The 18,197-nt window shown below is 39.6% G+C and overlaps 1 protein-coding gene and 1 long non-coding RNA gene across 8 annotated transcripts in view; one reads left to right on the forward strand and one right to left on the reverse strand.

Moving 5' to 3' along the window:
- The window catches only part of znf536 (zinc finger protein 536), a 559,031-nt gene that overhangs the window by 191,897 nt on the left and 348,937 nt on the right, over positions 1-18,197 (forward strand). For all 7 annotated transcript variants that reach the window (XM_078544382.1, XM_078544384.1, XM_078544387.1 and 4 more), the window contains one exon: positions 6,511-6,624. The gene's annotated coding sequence lies outside the window, so the exon portion shown is untranslated. The remainder of the gene's footprint in view (positions 1-6,510; positions 6,625-18,197) is intronic.
- Positions 7,043-13,991, reverse strand: LOC144682077 (uncharacterized). Its single transcript, XR_013576928.1, has 3 exons — positions 13,838-13,991; positions 9,013-9,149; positions 7,043-7,898 (listed from the first exon to the last, which is right to left on the reverse strand). It is a non-coding gene; the product is annotated as an uncharacterized LOC144682077 (long non-coding RNA).

The raw sequence follows: 18,197 nt of genomic DNA on the forward strand, positions 1-18,197 counted from the left end.
CAAAGCACAGAGACAGGCTTTTCAACCAGCCTGCCTCTGCGTCCGGCAGCCTCTACATTCAGTCCGGGTTGGCGGACCCAACTTCTAATACAGCCCACCTCCCCAGAACGAAAATCAAAACCACTTCTAAAGCTGGGCCCCCACCCTGGGAGTGAAATTCTGGGCCACATACTGTACCACACTATTGGCTGAAAAAATTAATCTGTATATATATCGGGAAGCATGCATTAAAATACAGCAAAATAAATTAACTAATTATATAGTTACATTGAATCCCCACACTTAATATACAAACATACAACTTCGGAGCAGGAGTAGGCCACTCGGCCTCTCGAGTCCGCTTTGCCATCCAATAAGACCATGGCTGATCTGAATGAAACCTCAACCCCACATTCCTGCCTACCCCCGATAACCTTTCACCCCCTTGTTAATCAAGAATCTACCTAGCTCTGCCTTAAAATATTCAAAGACTCTGCTTCCATTGCCTTTTGAGGAAGAGAGTTCCAAAGACTCACAACGCTCTGAGAGAAAAAAAATTCCCCTCATCTCTGTCTTAAATGAGTGACCCCTTATTTTTAAACAGTGACCCCTAGTCTAGATTCTTCCACAAGAGGAAACATCCTCTCCACATCCACCCTGCCAAGACCCCTCAGGATCTTAAACATTTCAATTAAGTCGCCTCTTACTCCTAAATTCCAGTGGATACAAGCCAAACCTGTCCAGCCTTTCCTCATAAGACAACCTGCCCATTCCTTGCGTTAGTCTAGTAAACCTTCTCTTAACAGAGGAAGAATATTACGCAAACAGTGAGATGCAGCTTTTACTTCACTGACAATAAAGTTGTTCCTTCAATGCTTCCGAGTTAAATTATTTTCCTTAATCATGAACAAAACAAAATGGTTATTTTCTAATTATTTAATGCTGTTTATGTGATTATTGCAGTTGAGCTTCACAGTGCTAAAGTATTATGCAAAGGATTACAGATAATGTGAAGGCAACAACTGAAGGTTTTCTTTCATACTTGGAACTATTTTGCTCAACAATAGAAATATTTAATTTTATGTAAGTGCATTTTAGGCAGCCATGTATCAGATTCCATCTCAAGTATCTACTAATCTTGTGATACATAGGAGGAGGCTCAAGGGAGGAAGTGACATCTAAGAGCAACAGTTATGTCATGTGATTTCAGAACTGCGGTGCCCTTCACTGAGGATGGTAACCCTTTGCCAGGCCTGCTCAAGATCCCATGGCACTAATCACAAACAGCAGGAATTAAATTTTAAGTATTCTCTGCTGAAAAACTTTCCGAACCACTATACTGGAGCAATGGACCTTGTGTAAATCAGACATGTCATCTCATTACATTAGCTTTGTTTAATGTCTATAGAGCAAATACATTAGTTACTCTAGACAGCACTAGATGTGCACGGAATGGATAGAAACAAGCTTGTAGTTCACAAATATGGGAAAGAATTCTACCCCACAGCAGAACAGTAAGAGGGCAAAATTGGACTGGCAAAAAAAGTTAAAAACACCAAAAGACTTAATCAGTCTTCACAGCAACATTGGAACAGGAATAGACCATTTAGCACCTTGAGCCTGTTTCACTATTCAATGAGATCATGGTTGATCTGTGATCTAACTCCAGATATATCCCTTAACAACTTAGCACAACAAAAATCTATCAATCACAGATCAGAAATTTACAAGTGACCTTGCATGAATTATCATTTTATCGAAGAGAGATTTATTACCCTTTCTGTGTAGAAGTGTTTCCTAATTTCACTTCTAAATGATCTGGTGAAGTACATTTAAGGAGGACCTCCAAGAGTGGGAGGCCACCTGGGATGGAGCAAAAAGGATTATGATAGACAGGGCTGGTGGCGATGTCTTGCTGCCCACTTTTCCCACATGAGACCGGAGGAGCTATGTCTAAGGCCTAAATTTTTGTTCCTGGGTCAGGAGCGCAGAGTCGGGATAATTCCTGGCTCTGCAAACTCGAACCGGGAAAAGGTTCCCCAGAACTTCGGATTTTCGTTCCAGAGAGAGGGGAGGGTTTTATGGGAGTCGTGGCAGGCGACCCGGGAAACAATATGAAGGCTGCCAGGCGTGGAGCCGGGCTGGGCAGAAGGCGTGCCTTGGTGCCCACCACTTTGTCGAAGCCATGAAAGAAAACAATAAAGCCCTCATCCCTCTCACCCCAGATACTCTCAACACCCCTCCATGCTAACCCTATAGTCCCCATACTCTCCATGCCAACCTATGCTCATCTATCCACTCCCATGGCCCTTCATGCCCTCCATGCCAACCTATGCCCCTCTGACTACCCTATAACCCTTTATAACCTCCATGCTAATGTATCGACATTTCATGCCAACCCATATCCCCACACACTACCCTTTGTCCTTACAGCTACCATGCCAACGCATGGGCAGACCTCAGAACCCATGCTGAGATTAAATAAAGTTCTTAAGTGTCTAATGATGAATTTACTATTAAAAAACATTCATTGATAAAACACATTTAATACATTTAGCTTCCTTTAATTCCATATTCAAACATGCATTGGAATTCATAGTCCCACTTCAAAGAGTTTATAACCACTTGGAGTTGTCAGTCAAATTGTGGACTGACAGGCACCCCATTGTAATGATGAAAAGTTGCACAATCAGTCATGTATCACTAATCTTGTAATTACAGCCCTCAGGTTTATGTCAACAGACAGAGTGAAATAGCAAGCACTAATTTTCTTTAACACTGCTAACAGTTTTTTTTTCAAATATCTGAAGGGCAGGAGTTTTAAATTCCTTGACAGCTTACTTTGATGGCTCTGTTGACAGTTCATTTTGACAGATCCCTTGACAGTTCCAATGAGTTTATGCACATTTTATGCACATTCATGTCTAATTTTAACAATCCCAAAGGGCACCTTGCTTTCCCAAAGGGCAGCTTACCTTTCCCAAAGGGATCCTGGGACCATAACCAAAAGGGTACCTTACCTCTCCAAACAACTTTGGCAGCTTTAGACCTTTTCCTACCATGTCTAAAGTGCACAAGTCGTGTTTTGATCATCCCACTAGCAAAAAACAGATCAGCCTGAGACAGCTGCACTTTAACATGTGAGGTTGCCTCCATGAACCATGGATGTGCAACTTAGAACCCACAGCCCCCCATTCCAACCCCTGTGAAAATAGAAGATGCCATGTTCAGGGGTGGGACTTCCAGATCGGTGCTTCCACCATCATTTTAGTAATGACAGAGAGCTTTTATGTCATTACAAAAATTTAGGGCTAAGTAAGTAAGCCCCTAGTCTTAGTATCCCCATCTGTTCATAATATATTGAAAACTTCAATTTAATCATCCCCTAACCTTCTAAGTACCAGGGAATATAACCCTAATTTGTGTAATTTCTCCTCATGACTTAACCCTTGGAACCCAGGTATCATTCTTGTTTATCTACCCTGCACTCCCTCCAAGGTCAATATATCCTTCCTAAGATGTGATGCCCAGAACTGCTAATAGGTGTGGCTTAACTGGGGCTTTATATAGCTGAAGCATAACTTCTTCACCCTTGTATTCTAGTCCTCTAGATATAAAGATCAGCATTCCATTTGCTGTTTTGATTGTTTCCTGTGCCTGTTCATGGCATTTTAATGATCTATGTCTATGGATCCACAAGAATAGGAATGTAAACTGAATGCGCCATCATTCTGCAGTTTTTATAGACATACCATAAGAAACAGATTGGCATATGATAAATATTTATTCATGTTTGAAATGTAGTTACTCTATTCTAATCTAACTGCTTGACAAACTGTTGTGCCTTTATTTTGCGCACTTCAGTTTATACTTTTCCCCTGCTTTTGTCCACTCCCTCTGTTATCTCTAACATTGGCAAGGAAAGCTTGGTGAAATGTTGTAGCCTATGGACCATTTCCACAGATAAGTGCCAGTTCTGTATGGACATAATCCAGGAGCCATGTTTGAACCATACAGAAAAAGGCCACAGGCCAATTTGCTCTCTCTCCCTTTAAAAATTCTGTGATGGGTGCATCTAAGGAATGGGTGCATTTAGGAATTGTGAGAGAGTGAACTTAAACAGTACTGACCCTCAGAATTATCAATTGAGACTAAGATTCAAGCTGGGGTCTCTTAGTTGAGAGCCCCAAGAGCTAGCGTTGTAGCTGCTAGACAGCGCTGTGGCTTTCACTGTTGAAAACAGACACCACATGAAGTTACTGAAGATGTTAGTTGCATTCTTGAAGGATATTACAGCACAATACTGTATTAATCAATACAGATTGAATGACTAACAGAACCATAGAAACAAACATCACTATAGAAACATGGAAAATTTGCTAAAGCCAGATATACTTCATATTTTAATTTTCTGAGTGTGTTCGTTGATTTATTGTTCATGGGTAAAACAGAATGGATTGCATTTGAAATATATGAAGCTTACCCAACCAGGAGCATTAATACTTTAATAGATTTCTACCTCGAATCCTAATCCATGACTGCAATCGATCTTGTTAATTTTAGAATGCAGGTGAGGAAGATGCTTGAATTACTAAGAAGAAAGGGAAATGGGGGGGCAGGGGGGGGGAGGGGGCGGGTGCGGTGTGGTGATGGTGGTTTAAAATTATGCTTAGAGATTGGTCAGTCCTCAATTAATTTATGGTAAAACGTCTTAAAGCCCCTGAATACAGTGGCAAACCATGCTCTGAATAGTGGGTGTCATAAAACTTAACATGATTTATCAGAGAATTTGGACATTCTGACATGAGAAAATAAGTTGAAATGCATGGATTTTTTTATTAATGTGAAAAATACAATGGTAGCACATATTGTAATTTTGTTTTGTATCACAGATGTAAAGCTGACCCTTTCACAGAATGGACTGCCTATTAGACCCTTGTTAGACCCCAACACAATCATTTATTATGTGCACTTCTATTAGTATGTGCTGCAGTTGTTCACCGGTTGTACACAATACTGCTTCGTATCTGTCCCTTAAGTCTGTGAATGTTTCTGTTCAGGAGCTGGAAAGCTGGTCACTAATGCATTATCATATACAGGGTGGTCCCAGGCCTCTTGACAAAAGGCTATTTACTACAATTTAATGTTATTCAGAGAAGAAGTGAAAAATAAAGCCTGAGAGTAAAAAATGGCATCTGTTTTTCACTGTGCATTCATGCAGGAACCTGAGTTTAAGACATATGACATTTTAGCTACAAAAGGAATAAAACTGGGGCATTCTTTATAACCTGCTCCAGACTGCAGCATTTTCCAAATGCTATTAAGTTATCGATTTACACAGCCACATGATGATGTCATCTATAAGAAACAGAATGCAGATGACAGCGAAATACAGTGGTGACAGTGACCTTGTTTTAACATCTCTGGGACCCTGTCAGGTTCATTTCTAGTGTAGTGTTTCAGAGATGCACTTTTTAGGCTATATCTAGTTACTGTGTGGAGTATTAATACAGTATGGGGTTCAGAAGCAATTCACATATAGGTCAATTACATGCACTAACATCTGCTCTGCCTTTATCATTTGCATATGGTATTCATATGTTAATGATGCCTGTTTTATACACTAGTAACATATTTATGTAAATAACTTGGATGTAGATGACTTGTGCATCCACTTTGATTATCATTGGGAAAAGAATAGGAATAAATGGCATCTGAATTTGTGGTCTGCATGCTCGTGTTTCAAGTACAATCTTTTTTCAGCTTGGGTAAAGACTGCTATATCCGAGTGTGGCTCTGATTTGTACAAGAAGCCCCTTAGTGGGAAAGCTTCCATTCGAAAGCAGCTTAAAGCCTTATAAATCAATAATGACACAGATGGACTGCTGATAATCTATTTAGAATGCCTGATAGCAAATATTGTTGTACAGATGATTAGAATGGCCACTGTTTTAGCAGCAAGCTTTTCCTTTTTACTAGAGTATGACTGGAAAAGCAAAAGCAAAGTACTTTCACTTTTGTCCGCAAATCCCCTTGCTAGTTTTTGGGTGGCATTGGGCTGCAACATGGGTAGAAGAACAAAGAGGTTTAGCAGCTCCTGCTAATATAACGATAACAGACTCTGTTTCTACAACATAAAAAACAAAAGCTTTTAATGGAATTGTCTCTTCAGGTGTAAGTAGCATAGAAGGTTGCTTCTTTAATAGTCTTTGGCCTGATTTAACACGAGAAGTGGGAAATAAAGTGGAGGTTGTCAGAAATGGCAGCTGCCTGGAATCCTGATAAATATAAGCTTTTATTGATTTGATGAAAATGAAAGATCCCAGTGCTATGCAGTATTTAGCTTCTTGTCTAGAACACGTCACCAGTGGCCTTGCTTTAGGATAGATTTTCATTCTCACTTGCTAGATTTTATTTCATCTTTAACCTTTTCAGCTGAATTTCCTTGACCTCTGAATATAGCTGTGATTTGGAGAATTTGTTGCAGTTCACTTTACATCATATCTTTATGTATTTTTCTTTTTATGATAGGGAAGTGGAACACCCTCTCAACAATCTTTCAGTGCAAAGCTCAGCTATTGAACTCACTGGTGTTTTCCAACCAGCCAGCCAGTCCTAAAACAAGTATGCAGTTCATTTGCTAAGGTAAGACTTTTGTACTTATCTCTACACACACGTGTGTGTGTGTGTGTGTGTGTGTGTTTGTGTGTGTGTGCGTGTGTGAGTGTTCCAACCGTACAAAGCCTGGTGCCATAATGAAGATAGTGTGGCAATGAAACCTGATCCATTTTATTTAGTGAGCCACAGGATAAGAGAGAGGATTTATTTCACGCAGATGCTAACTGTTAACCAATGTTGAGTTAGCCCATATGAATATAGCTGTCACTTTAGAGTAGAGGTAAGTGAGATATTTTCTATTCAAATGTCCCCATTATTCAAAAGCCTAATTGCCTTATATTTGCTTTTTGTGTAATTTTACAGTGTACTGCAGTTTTGGGATGTATAATATCTTTTGACTTCAAGTTGTAGTTCTTTTCTTTCTCTTGCAGGAATTATGAGAAACATTTCCTATGAATCCTGAAAGTGTTAAATACAATTCTATGCAACTCACAAGCTACTCAAAACAGTTTTCATCTGCCATCAACACCATAAGAAAATTATTTTTAAAAAATGTTATACTTATCTACTCCAAATCCATCCAAATTAATAAACAATAACAACAACACTAACAACTTTCATTTAGATAGTTCCTTTAATAAAGAAAATGTCCTAAGGTGCTTCACAGAGATACAGTCAGACAAGAATTGGCCAAAGAAGAAGATATTAGGAGAGATGACTAAAAGCTTGGTCAAAGGACTAGATTTTAAGGAGTGAAGAAGAGGCAATGAAGTTATTGGAGGGATCTTTAAGATCTTAAGTGGTGGGCCACTGAAGGTAGTGCTGGCAATAGTGGGCGAAAGGAACAGGGTTTGGGGAGTTCGCAAGAGGCCAGGGTTGGAGGTGCCCAGGATTCTTGGATGGTTGTAGGATTGGAACAGGTAACAAAGATAGGGAGAAAGACCATGAAGAGTTTGAACACAAGAATGAGAATGTTAAACGTGATGTATTTGGGAGGCCATGAACCAGTGTAGAGCCAGCACATACGAGTGATGAATAAGGGGAACCTGGTGCAGGATAAGGTAAGGGGAGTAGGGTTTTGGAGGGCGAAGGATTAAGAGGTCGGCCAGGATGTCATTGGATTAGTTAATGCTGAAGGTGATAAATGCATAGATAAGAGTTCTGAAAGCTAATGGGCTGTGGCTAGGGTGGAGCTGGGCAATGTTACAGTGATACAAATGGGTATTCTTTGTGAGGGAGAATTGGAAGTTCAGCTCAGAATCAGATAGAATGCTGAGGTTGCAGCAATCTAGTTCAGTGTCCTAGAAAATGAACAAAAGAAGAAATTATATTCTAAGCAAAAGGGTGACATTTTCAATTGACTGTTTTTCTTTGGCTAGGGGAAGGTGGGGTGGGGATACTGGAGTCAGCATTGGGGATACAGGTGCAGCACCTTGTGCCTAGCTATTGCTTCTCAATATATTTACTTGCAGTTTGTCCCTGATGCTAAATCCTCCCTTTGGTGGCAAGATTTCTGAATGATCGTGACATGAGCGGAGCACCGATTGTAACCAATACAAAGTCATAGGCCGGGATTTTCCAGCCCGGTCGTGGTGGGACCTGCCACAGGAGACTTCGCAGCCCGGCCAAGAGCCCATTGACTTTCAGCAGGACTGGATGATTCCAGCGGCAGGCAGGGCCGGAAAATCCTGCCCATAAAGCTATCGGGATATTGGGATATATGGAATCTGTTTGATTTACCACAGTATCACAGAATTTCAGAAACTTTAGGTAGTTCCTTAAAAAGAGTAGCATGTTATAGAATTCTGCAAAGATCACACCCTTCATCCACAAATTGCAAAACAATTTTGAAGTAAAGCTAAATTTTGCAATTGAACTTTTGTTGAAAACTCTGAAACTGTTGGTAAAAGAAATCCCAACGTTCCCTTTTACATCTTTAGTTGCAAATGTTTGAATTGCAATGATAATTCCAGTTTTGTAAAAACTGAAAAAGAATTGACAATTAAGTGAAATGCTTCACAATGTAAATCAGGCCTATATTTTAAATAGAGAAATAGCCAATTCTGTACTATAGCAAAAGTTAGGTAACCAACATTTTCAGACTTCTTTTCTCAGCTTAATAAATTATGTGGTACATTCAAAGTGTCATCTCATAACCAAGTGGGTCCAGATTGGATCAGACTTGGCTGCTTGCCCCTGTTCAAACAGAAGTGGGTTGAGGGGCAGCAAGAGCTTCACATTGAAGAAAGAAGTTGATGTATTCCATTAAAACTGAATGAGTTGTGCCAAGTTAATGCAGCTGAGCACTGATTAAAACTGAACCCCCTGGTATTGGAGATGTGATCTGTTTACCCAGTCTTCAGATTACAAATAAAATTATGTAACGGCAGGTATATGTCATATAGATGTTCATACCAGACAACAAGATTCTGACAGGATTTCATACCCTGGAGAATTTTTTTCTTTGATTTCAATTCCCTCCTTCCCAATTGCTTCCATCCCCCTCTCATCTTCAATTTGGATGGTTCGGCCTGAAGATTGTTCCATAAATCCTGTTAATGCACACAAGAGAAACTCTAGAGCTGAGTAAGAAAGGACTCCTTCCTTCCGCATTTTTCTCCTTTTCCCAAGCAACCTGACCAAAAAGAACAGTTTGCTCCCAGGAGAACCCATTTGTTCACTAAATCATTACTCGAATTCAAGTCTGAGTCACCAGGGTCCAGTACACTGTTGCTCTTGGATTGCGGTGTCCACGTTAGTACTTAAACTTGAATGCCATTTCTTTTGGCCTTTTACACAAGTATATTAAAATGTGTTGCAGAATAAATACATTGCATCCTGATTTACAATTTCCTTTTTCTTGTAAAAATTATTTGGAATTTGATAGTGGTACATCTGTTAATGGACAGCCATTTCTCTAGGGCAAGCTGTTTAAGTTTTGGGAAATCGATTTTAAAAATGAAGAAGAGATGCTGCCCGATATGAGAGCAATACTTGTTAACTCCTCTATTTGATATTTTACCATTCTGTGGCAGGGAGCTTGTACTAGAACATGACTTATACTTGGACCTGATACTAGAGCAGGGAAACAGCTGTTCGTTGTCTAACAGCATGCACACTGCACCGATGGAGTTTCTGTCACCACCTGCACACCCTAAATCAGCAAGCATCTGTTTTTCATTGTAGTGCACACAAAAGAAAAGATCTGTCCACATTCATCTCAGCATCGATAAGAAGGTTCTTCATCTAGTCACTGCAGACAAACTTTCACATCAAATGGAGACTTAGACATCTGAGGACATTATATACTACAGTAATAAATGCTACTTTAACCTTTTGGAGTAGAGCAGCAACACTTTCAGTTTCCAAGAATAGCAGCATTTTAACCATTTCAAAAATACTACAACCTACCCATTAGCTGTATAGGTTCTTTGATTTTGTACTTCAGTTTATTTTTTATCTAATATTACATTGAGGAAAAACAATGTGTTGAACTCAATGTTGAGCCTGGAAGTCTGTAAAATAGTGCCTGACTGGAAGATGAGGTGCCTGCTCCTCAAGCTTCAGTTGAGTTTCATTCAGGTATACTGTTCAGTACTTGCCTGGAGAAGGGGACTCCAATGGGTGCACAAATAATCCAAATCGACAAATCGGTTGTGTAAATTAAGGTACACATACTTTCGGTAAAACATGCTATTACACTTGTGTAACAATTTAAAACATGGTTCTGTACATTTTGTTTTGGAATTATTATTGTCAGCAAGATTGTTTATAAATAAAAAGGTTATATGTCCGGTGCACTGTGATAGATATTTGTCTAGGAGCATTATTAGGGCTAGGATCATTGGAAAAAAGTAATGTAAAATTTCAAATTCCTTGCATATGACAATGGTGATTAAAATCCCCACGTCTCACTAATCAAATGTCAAGTCTTCATTACATGTCCCAAACACGAGGTAAATACATTTTCCTTCCTGCAGTTGTAATGTTAACGGTTGGGTGGGTGATGCATGTGGCTGAACATGTAGAAAATGAGTTTGTTTCCCTTCAGATTTAATGTGCCTAAAGAGAGTTATGCGATATTACATTTACAGTATTAAGCTTTTGTAATGTTTTTTGGTAGAAGTTAAAGATATCTGTGGGTAAGTACTTCGTATGGATAACTAGATTACAAAATTTAATGCAGAACCTTGGATAACAAAAACATCCTGGGCAAGTATTCATATTTGCCATTGCCAACTTACACATACATCTTCGATAAAAGAAAAAGTCCTGAGGCTGAATTCTGGAACACAGCTGCGATCATTTTTTTTAAAATCGCAATTACTCATCCCAGTAATTAACAACAATCATTTTGGCCGTGATCTTATTCTGAAAATTCCTTTTATATAAAAAAAACTTTCTGGCTTCTAATGTGACACTTACCCGCCTCTAGTTAGGAGATTGATCACTGCAAATGAATATCTGAAACTTGAAAAAAATACTTTCAGCAATTATTGTCAAAATATTTTGGGATTGTGTAGCATAAAGCATTGTGAAAATGCAAGCCAATTAGCTGAATTTTAGCTACCATTTCTGGGAAGCTGCTTTCTTTTGCCATTATGTCAACCTTGGTGACATTTTCGTCAGGATTGAACTTCTTTCCCAATTTTGGCTTGCAAACAATTGCTGCTGGCGAGTTTTCTGACAGCCGTGAACCAATGCTGGAACTCAAAGCCATGCTGCATGTGCTACTGCTTTTGCTTCTTTTGCAGAAGTCTGCTAACCGATGTCCTCACTAGCTGGCAATTTAACCAACCCAAATGTTTTTTTGGCAATTTGAACTAAGTGACCAGCATTTGTTGATGGACATCTGTTGCGCTGGTGTTCTGTTTTACATTGAATAGAATTTGTCTTTGCATGGCAAATGTATACTGTAGTCTGCCTCATACGGTTGCATTTTTAACCCTCTCAGGACTGAATCTGCACTTTCATCTGAGCAGTTGGTCTAACAAAAACATACTGAGATTTTAACTAATTCAAAATGCATGCTGTTACACAGAATTAAAATCAGCCCCATATTTTTCACCACTAATAAGCAGTTTAATTACTTTTAGTAAAGCAACTAGCAGAGACCCACTAGCATTTGCAGTCAAATTACTATCTTTATTGCAACAGTACTTCTTTAAATACAGGATTTCTAGTTATTCTTTCACCAAGGACATTAACACAATCAAAACATCTCACACTGGAAAAAGCTACATAAAGCTGCCCATGTGTAAAAAACAGGCCTAGGAATATAAATACAGATTTTGTCAAGTGTCTGGCCTTGTGACTTGTTTATAGTTGTAGGATATGAGAGTCTAATTGGGAACTATTTTCTTCTGAGTTGAAAAGTAGGCATACGTCTGATGGACTCAATATTATTCGAGGAATAAACACTATTTCCATGAAATCTGTTTGTTATAATTTCAGCAACTATCATTAAAAAAAACAGCTTCCTAACTACCAATCTTGTTCCATGACAGTCCTTGTTTAAGATTCAAATTTCATAGCAACATTAAAACTCTTCCTTCCTTGTGCAGTGTCATGCCCTTTGGAGTTAGACTGTGTGGAAACTCTGGTGGGTATGGGCTGTTATTATCTTCTTTGCCTATAGAATTAATGCTGATTTATTCTTTCAATTTACCTGACAGCTTTTCTAAAACTTTGTCATTCAAATCTAGCAAATCTTCATTTTTAGCTTTTGAAGAATAAGTAATAAAAAATAATAATCTCCGCCATTTTGCCACACTTAACCAATTCCATCATCTCATCTGCGCCCCCCCCATGCCATTCCCATCCCATTTCTTCCATCCTCCCAATGCCATTCCAATCCTGCTCTTGCCACTCATTTCTCCCATCAATTCCATCCCGTCCCACATGGAAACATTCTCTCTCCAGCCAGGGTAACTTTGTTGTTGGGCTCCCCTTTCCTTCTGCTGTTTTTGTTCTCCACCAACCCCACCCATCCTGCTGCCACCACTGCCATGCTATTACACGCTCCAGTGCTCCATGTGCCTCTGCATGCGCCAGGCACTGCCCACCAAATAAACTCAGAAGCTGGTGTGTTCCTTAAACTAACCAATCAACACAGCTGGAACAGACAAGACTGATTATTACTATTATAGATTGTCAAGCTTTTTGCACATACCCACATGCACGGAGCATCTTGGGCCAGGCTTCTATGTTGCTCATGCTGGTTAAAGGTTGGTCCAACATGGTACAGAATGAAATCTAACATCTGCTTGACAATGTAAATCAGGCAGCTACGTGCCAATCAATGCCAGTTCTAAATTGAACCACCTCAGGGTTGAGTCTCCTGCTGATTTTGTTTCAAATCAGTACAAACTGTAGGTAGGGTCACTGTTGAATCAATCCTCCCAGTGGCCACAACGTTCTAAGCTCTATAAACATTTTGCTGATGCAATCACATGAAGAATACTGATGTTTATGGCAGTATACTTTTATACATGCTTAAACTCTACATTTTAAAAAGTGTCTATAAAGCCACCCCACTGTAAGGAAACAGTTTAAACAGAATGAATGCGATACATCAAACATTACAAATATGAGCTCTGAGCTCAGTTTACACCACCAGGTCCAGGTTCCAGTATAAACACAGCACCGGTCAATACAACGTCACGTAAGTCATTTTTGTAATATGTGCCACTGGATCCAAGCAACGTTTTTTCCAATGTATTCTATTGCAATTAAGAAGATTCCCTGATACATTGCAAACCATTATAAATAAAATGGGAATAAATAACAAAGTTTGTCCCTTTGTCACAATGTTCTTTCAAGAAACTGTCAGGGGTCATTATTTTTCCTTTTTCTGAAAAGAATATAACTGTCCAATTGAAGTAGTATTTATTATTAGATTATATTTGGAATCCGCAGGGAGTCTGGCTCTCTAAGGGCCAGGAGTATTCCAAATAAAAATGCCATTATTAACCTGATCAAATTACCATCAGTGACTTGAAAGGTTCACATATTTGTAAACTGCAACCATAAGGGAATAAAGTTACAGGTTATTCCACTTAAGAATAAGTCTGATAGGAATTACTTTTATTTAGGAGCAAGGTATATTCTAGTCATTTCTGCAGCACTAAACTTGATAAAAAAGTTTCCTTCATAAATATTTTTATGTCACTACAGTGCACTCCAGTGATCTAAAGGTGACCTTGCAACCTCCTGTCTACAAGCATGATTCATTACTCACCCGTTACTGACCCAATGTCACACAACAAAAGCCACAGAATGTGTTAATGGCCAGTCCTTTAAAGGTGAGGAGAAGAAGCTGACCTGTCATCTTAGGACACTTATACATTGCCTGGATGGATCCCAGGAGTGCGGTGCACAAATGGAGACACGTAATGTCCATGTACCATTCTCTAGTTTGCTTTAGCTGTTGCCAGCACTACAGTCAAGCTTCACTGGAAGTAAAAGAGCTCCAATTTCATTGGTAAAAAGGAGAGAATCTGTTCCCTGAATGGCTAGCTGTTAGCGAGACCCACAAAAAGATGCATCACTAATACCATCTGATCTTCAAAGCTTCCTCCCCACTTATTTTCAGTGCACCACTAACTACAGTGCTTCATGCCTGCAATCAACAACACACACTGAATATTAAATGTCCTTAGTTTGGTAGTGCAGACTTTTAATGCCTAGGATTTGCTTCGTGAGATGAATGACAATTAACTAATAACACCTCACATAGACTATGCTTTGGGACCAGTGCTGTGCTGACATCTGCCGAAATCTGGTCCCAAAGGTGCATAACTGTGTGGCACTGGTACAAGCAAAACCACCACAATCCCAATGCTTCACGCTGGTGTATTGTGGACCCAGCTGCAGTAAAGTGCAAGCTGATCCTATTTATAGATTGTTCACTTGATAATGCATCACACAGTGATATTTTGATGTGAATAGCATCACTGCATTATCATATGATCTATGATGGGCGGTCCTCCCGTGCAGCCTAAAATGTAGGCCTGAAATTACACTGCACAAAGATTTGTTTATGAATGTTTAACATGTTCATATTAAGTTCCCAGGCTGCTACTTAATGAAATTCCAGTTTGTTTATTTTAAATTAGTTAAAATATTTAATCTCTGCTGAATTGTGGGCAAAGAAAGTTAATACAAATGTTTTAAGCATTCTTACAATAGTCTTTATATAGCATAATTTCAAGGTTTAGATAACTCGTGTTGAAGAAGCAGCATCAACATAAGAGTGCTGTCATTCTATGATGGTCTTTTTACTTTTCTGTCAGCAGGGCCCTATATATGTAAATCTGCTTTCATCAGTTTTATGTCACTTGGGCCCTTTAAATATAACCAAAGCAAATGTTTTTCTTTGGTAATATTGTAGTGTCCTGTGTGCTAAAGGTTATTTTAGGTAAAACCATGTTACTTAAGAACCACTCAAAAGCAAGTTCCAATTTTGGAATCAATTAGTAACATTGCAAAGGTGACTTTCAGATGAAAGCAGTCTGGTTAAAAATAAGTCTTCTTTCGCAACGCTCTGGTTGCTGTGAAACATATCGTACTATGTTTATCAGAGTGAACTATGATTAAAGTATGGATTTATTGTGGTTTATTGTGAACATGTTGAAAAGGCTCCATTATTTGTAGCAAATAAAAAGACAGTCTGAATAATTGAACACAGTATCCTCTCTGTCCTTTAGGACAGCTCATTTGTTTGTTTAAACTATTCTAGCAGGACAATATTTTAAAATTTCTTTGAAATATTGATAAAGTCTGCATTTAACATTTAAGCTTCCAGTCCTACTGTATAAACCTAGGGTGGAATCCTGTGGTGGCAATGGGGGTCTCGGCTGTCAACTGGAGAGCTAATGAGAGCTCCACATCACCACTTTTTGGGAAGGCCCGGCGCATCTTCAGCCATTCAGACATTGACAGGCCAGAGGACCCCGGGGACGGAGGTCCCACCCGCTGAGAGCTGCCACCAATCAAAGGCCAGCAGCTCTATTGAACAGCAGTGCCACCATGGAGGTGGTGTTGCTGCCAGTACCATACCCACCCGAGGCTCAGTATCATCACTGGATCCCAAGCCTGAGGCGAGTCGCAATTTAGGGGTAATGGAGGAGGGGAGGTGGGCAGGGGGATCAGCAGCAAGGACAGCAGGTGACTTTTAGCGGGTTCCCACTTCCTAATGCCAGATCCATCAATCAGACACTGAGTGCTTTTGAATGAGGGACCCCCCCTAAACTGGTAGAGTTGCCAACTCTCCAGCAATGGCTCGGGGTTTCCAAGAATTGAAAATCAATCTCTGGGACACTGCTGTGTGCAACCCTGGAGACAAATCATAGGGAATTTTTAACATTTCTCTTTACCAGATATAAAAATATTGAAAATAGAGTCAAGCATCATCCAAATGGGTAATTTTGGGACTTTTTGCTTTCCAATTGGTGTAGGAAGGCTGTACATTACAAGAATGGATGTGTTGGTCATCTAATGGCTGGAGTGTGGGGACAAGTCATGTGATGAAACATCCAGAAATACATTTAATCACAGCTGGCAACACTGCCACTCGGGAGCTCGCAAGCAACCTCACAAGGGTTTGCTTTCGTGCTTCCTGCATGACATGCCCTGCCCGCTGCTGGATTAAAGCCAGCCGTGGTGTAATGAGGTCTTAAGTGGGCAATAAGATCTTCCTAGAACAAAACCTCCTTTCTAGTGAAGTAAGCGGGCATGCATTGTCAGTAGCTGACAAGGTGCCTGTCACTGGAGGGCCAGCCCCCAAGGCTAGCCCCGCCACCACCCCCTCGGGTCTCTGTCCCTCACCAAGTTGTCCGCTCTCTTCTCCTGCAAGGAGAGAAAACCGAGAGGGTGAACGTGTTTGTGATGGCATTTGTGCAGAGGAGGAAAGGATACCATGGTGGTGGGGAGGTTTGGGGGGGTTTACTGTGAGGCATGGGTGTGAGAGGGCAATAAGATGAGTGTGGGTATGAGTTTTGATTATTCAGTTGGGAATGCGAGATAGAAGAATGAGTGCAGCTATAAGGTGTATTGACCTGAGGTGTGTTGTGCTGGAGAATGCTGGGAAAATCAGAGTGTGGGGCTTGGCAACTGAAAGTGTTATGCCACTCACCATTTCATTTAAACAGAGTTTGCAAAGCCTTTAAAAATGTTTGAATAATGTAAGATTTTGTATAGGTTATGAATGCATCAGCTTTTTTGCTTTATATTATGAGCACACATAGAACCAGTATTGTATGTCAAGATACAAGCTCTTTTTTCCATAGAGAATTCCTTTTCTTGACTATATTCCTATGATTTGAATGCTGCATATTAGTGAAAGATCTGCTTTATTCATGACTAACCCTGCTGTTATCAAAGTAACTTCCAGCTTATTAGTGACAAAAGACTTTTATCCTTTGTGCTGCCCTGTTCACCAGTGCTTCCTGAATTAAACTGCTGTTTCCTGTCCTTTATATGCATGACCACATCTGGGTAGCTTGCTCACAGCCCTGCTCCTTAATAACAATCACCTTCCCTTTCAGTCTCTGTTGATTGTTTCTAATTCACTCTGACAGATAGTGCCTGACAACTTGCCTGCAATTCCCTCCCTCCGCGACCAGAAGTTACTCACAGCACTTACATAGGCTGTCATTTCTAATATTTGATTTCATTTTATGTTATTTCTTTTTTGGGTTGATGGAACAAAATACTGCAATGTTAAACAGATATAAATGTGGCATACTGAACAGGATAAATGCCAGGAAAGAGTTAAATGCTAATTATTTAAGAACTCATTGCATGACTGGGTATAGCCCTGCTTTTGCTTTAGTACTTTATTTTTGTTTTTTGACGTTTATGTTAGCTTAAAAAAATCATTTTTTATGGTTTCTGTAAAGCCTGTCCTCCAGTTTGCTTTAGGTTCTGACTTTTCTATCAATGCCTTAAATTAAAGAAGCTGCTTTATTATTTCAAAACAACTACCCAGTCACAAAATTTATTAAAAATTCTGTGTTGACGTAAGCATGTTAGTTGGGGATTGTCATGTGTATTCAAAGCCATATGAAAGCTTGATGGGTACTCAGCAGGCTGGCTTTGTTCAGTATTCATTCCTTTGTCAAGTTTTACCTTGAGTATGAGAACTCTCTCACTTCCCTTAAGAACTAAATGCATGCAAATTGGCATGTTTGTCTTGTGATTCTCACATGGTATTACTTATATGTGTTGCGATGTCTCACAGGCTGACAAATATCTTCAACGCTGTCGCCTTAAAGACAATGGATTTGAACTGTGCTGGAATGCTAACACACTGTGGCAACACCACTGCTGATTTAAGTAATAAGGGTTGCTGAGTGGGGGAGAGGTGAAAAGGGATTTGTATCTCAATGAGCACGAATGGGCTTGGAAAGTTGTTGCCAAAGGAATTTCTAATGTTTTAGTCCCAAAGCACTAAAAGAACATCTTGGTTGCATTCTGTTTGGTATATCAAAACGGACAGTATTTTTTCAAAGATAGATATAAAAGATTTGAACCGAAACAAAATATCCTATTCATAATATTTATTGCATTATTCCTACATAGTTTTTTTGCAGTAATTG

This window comes from Cetorhinus maximus, chromosome 6 (genome assembly GCF_964194155.1).
Source record: "Cetorhinus maximus chromosome 6, sCetMax3.hap1.1, whole genome shotgun sequence".
Classification (NCBI taxonomy): Eukaryota; Metazoa; Chordata; class Chondrichthyes; order Lamniformes; family Cetorhinidae; genus Cetorhinus; species Cetorhinus maximus.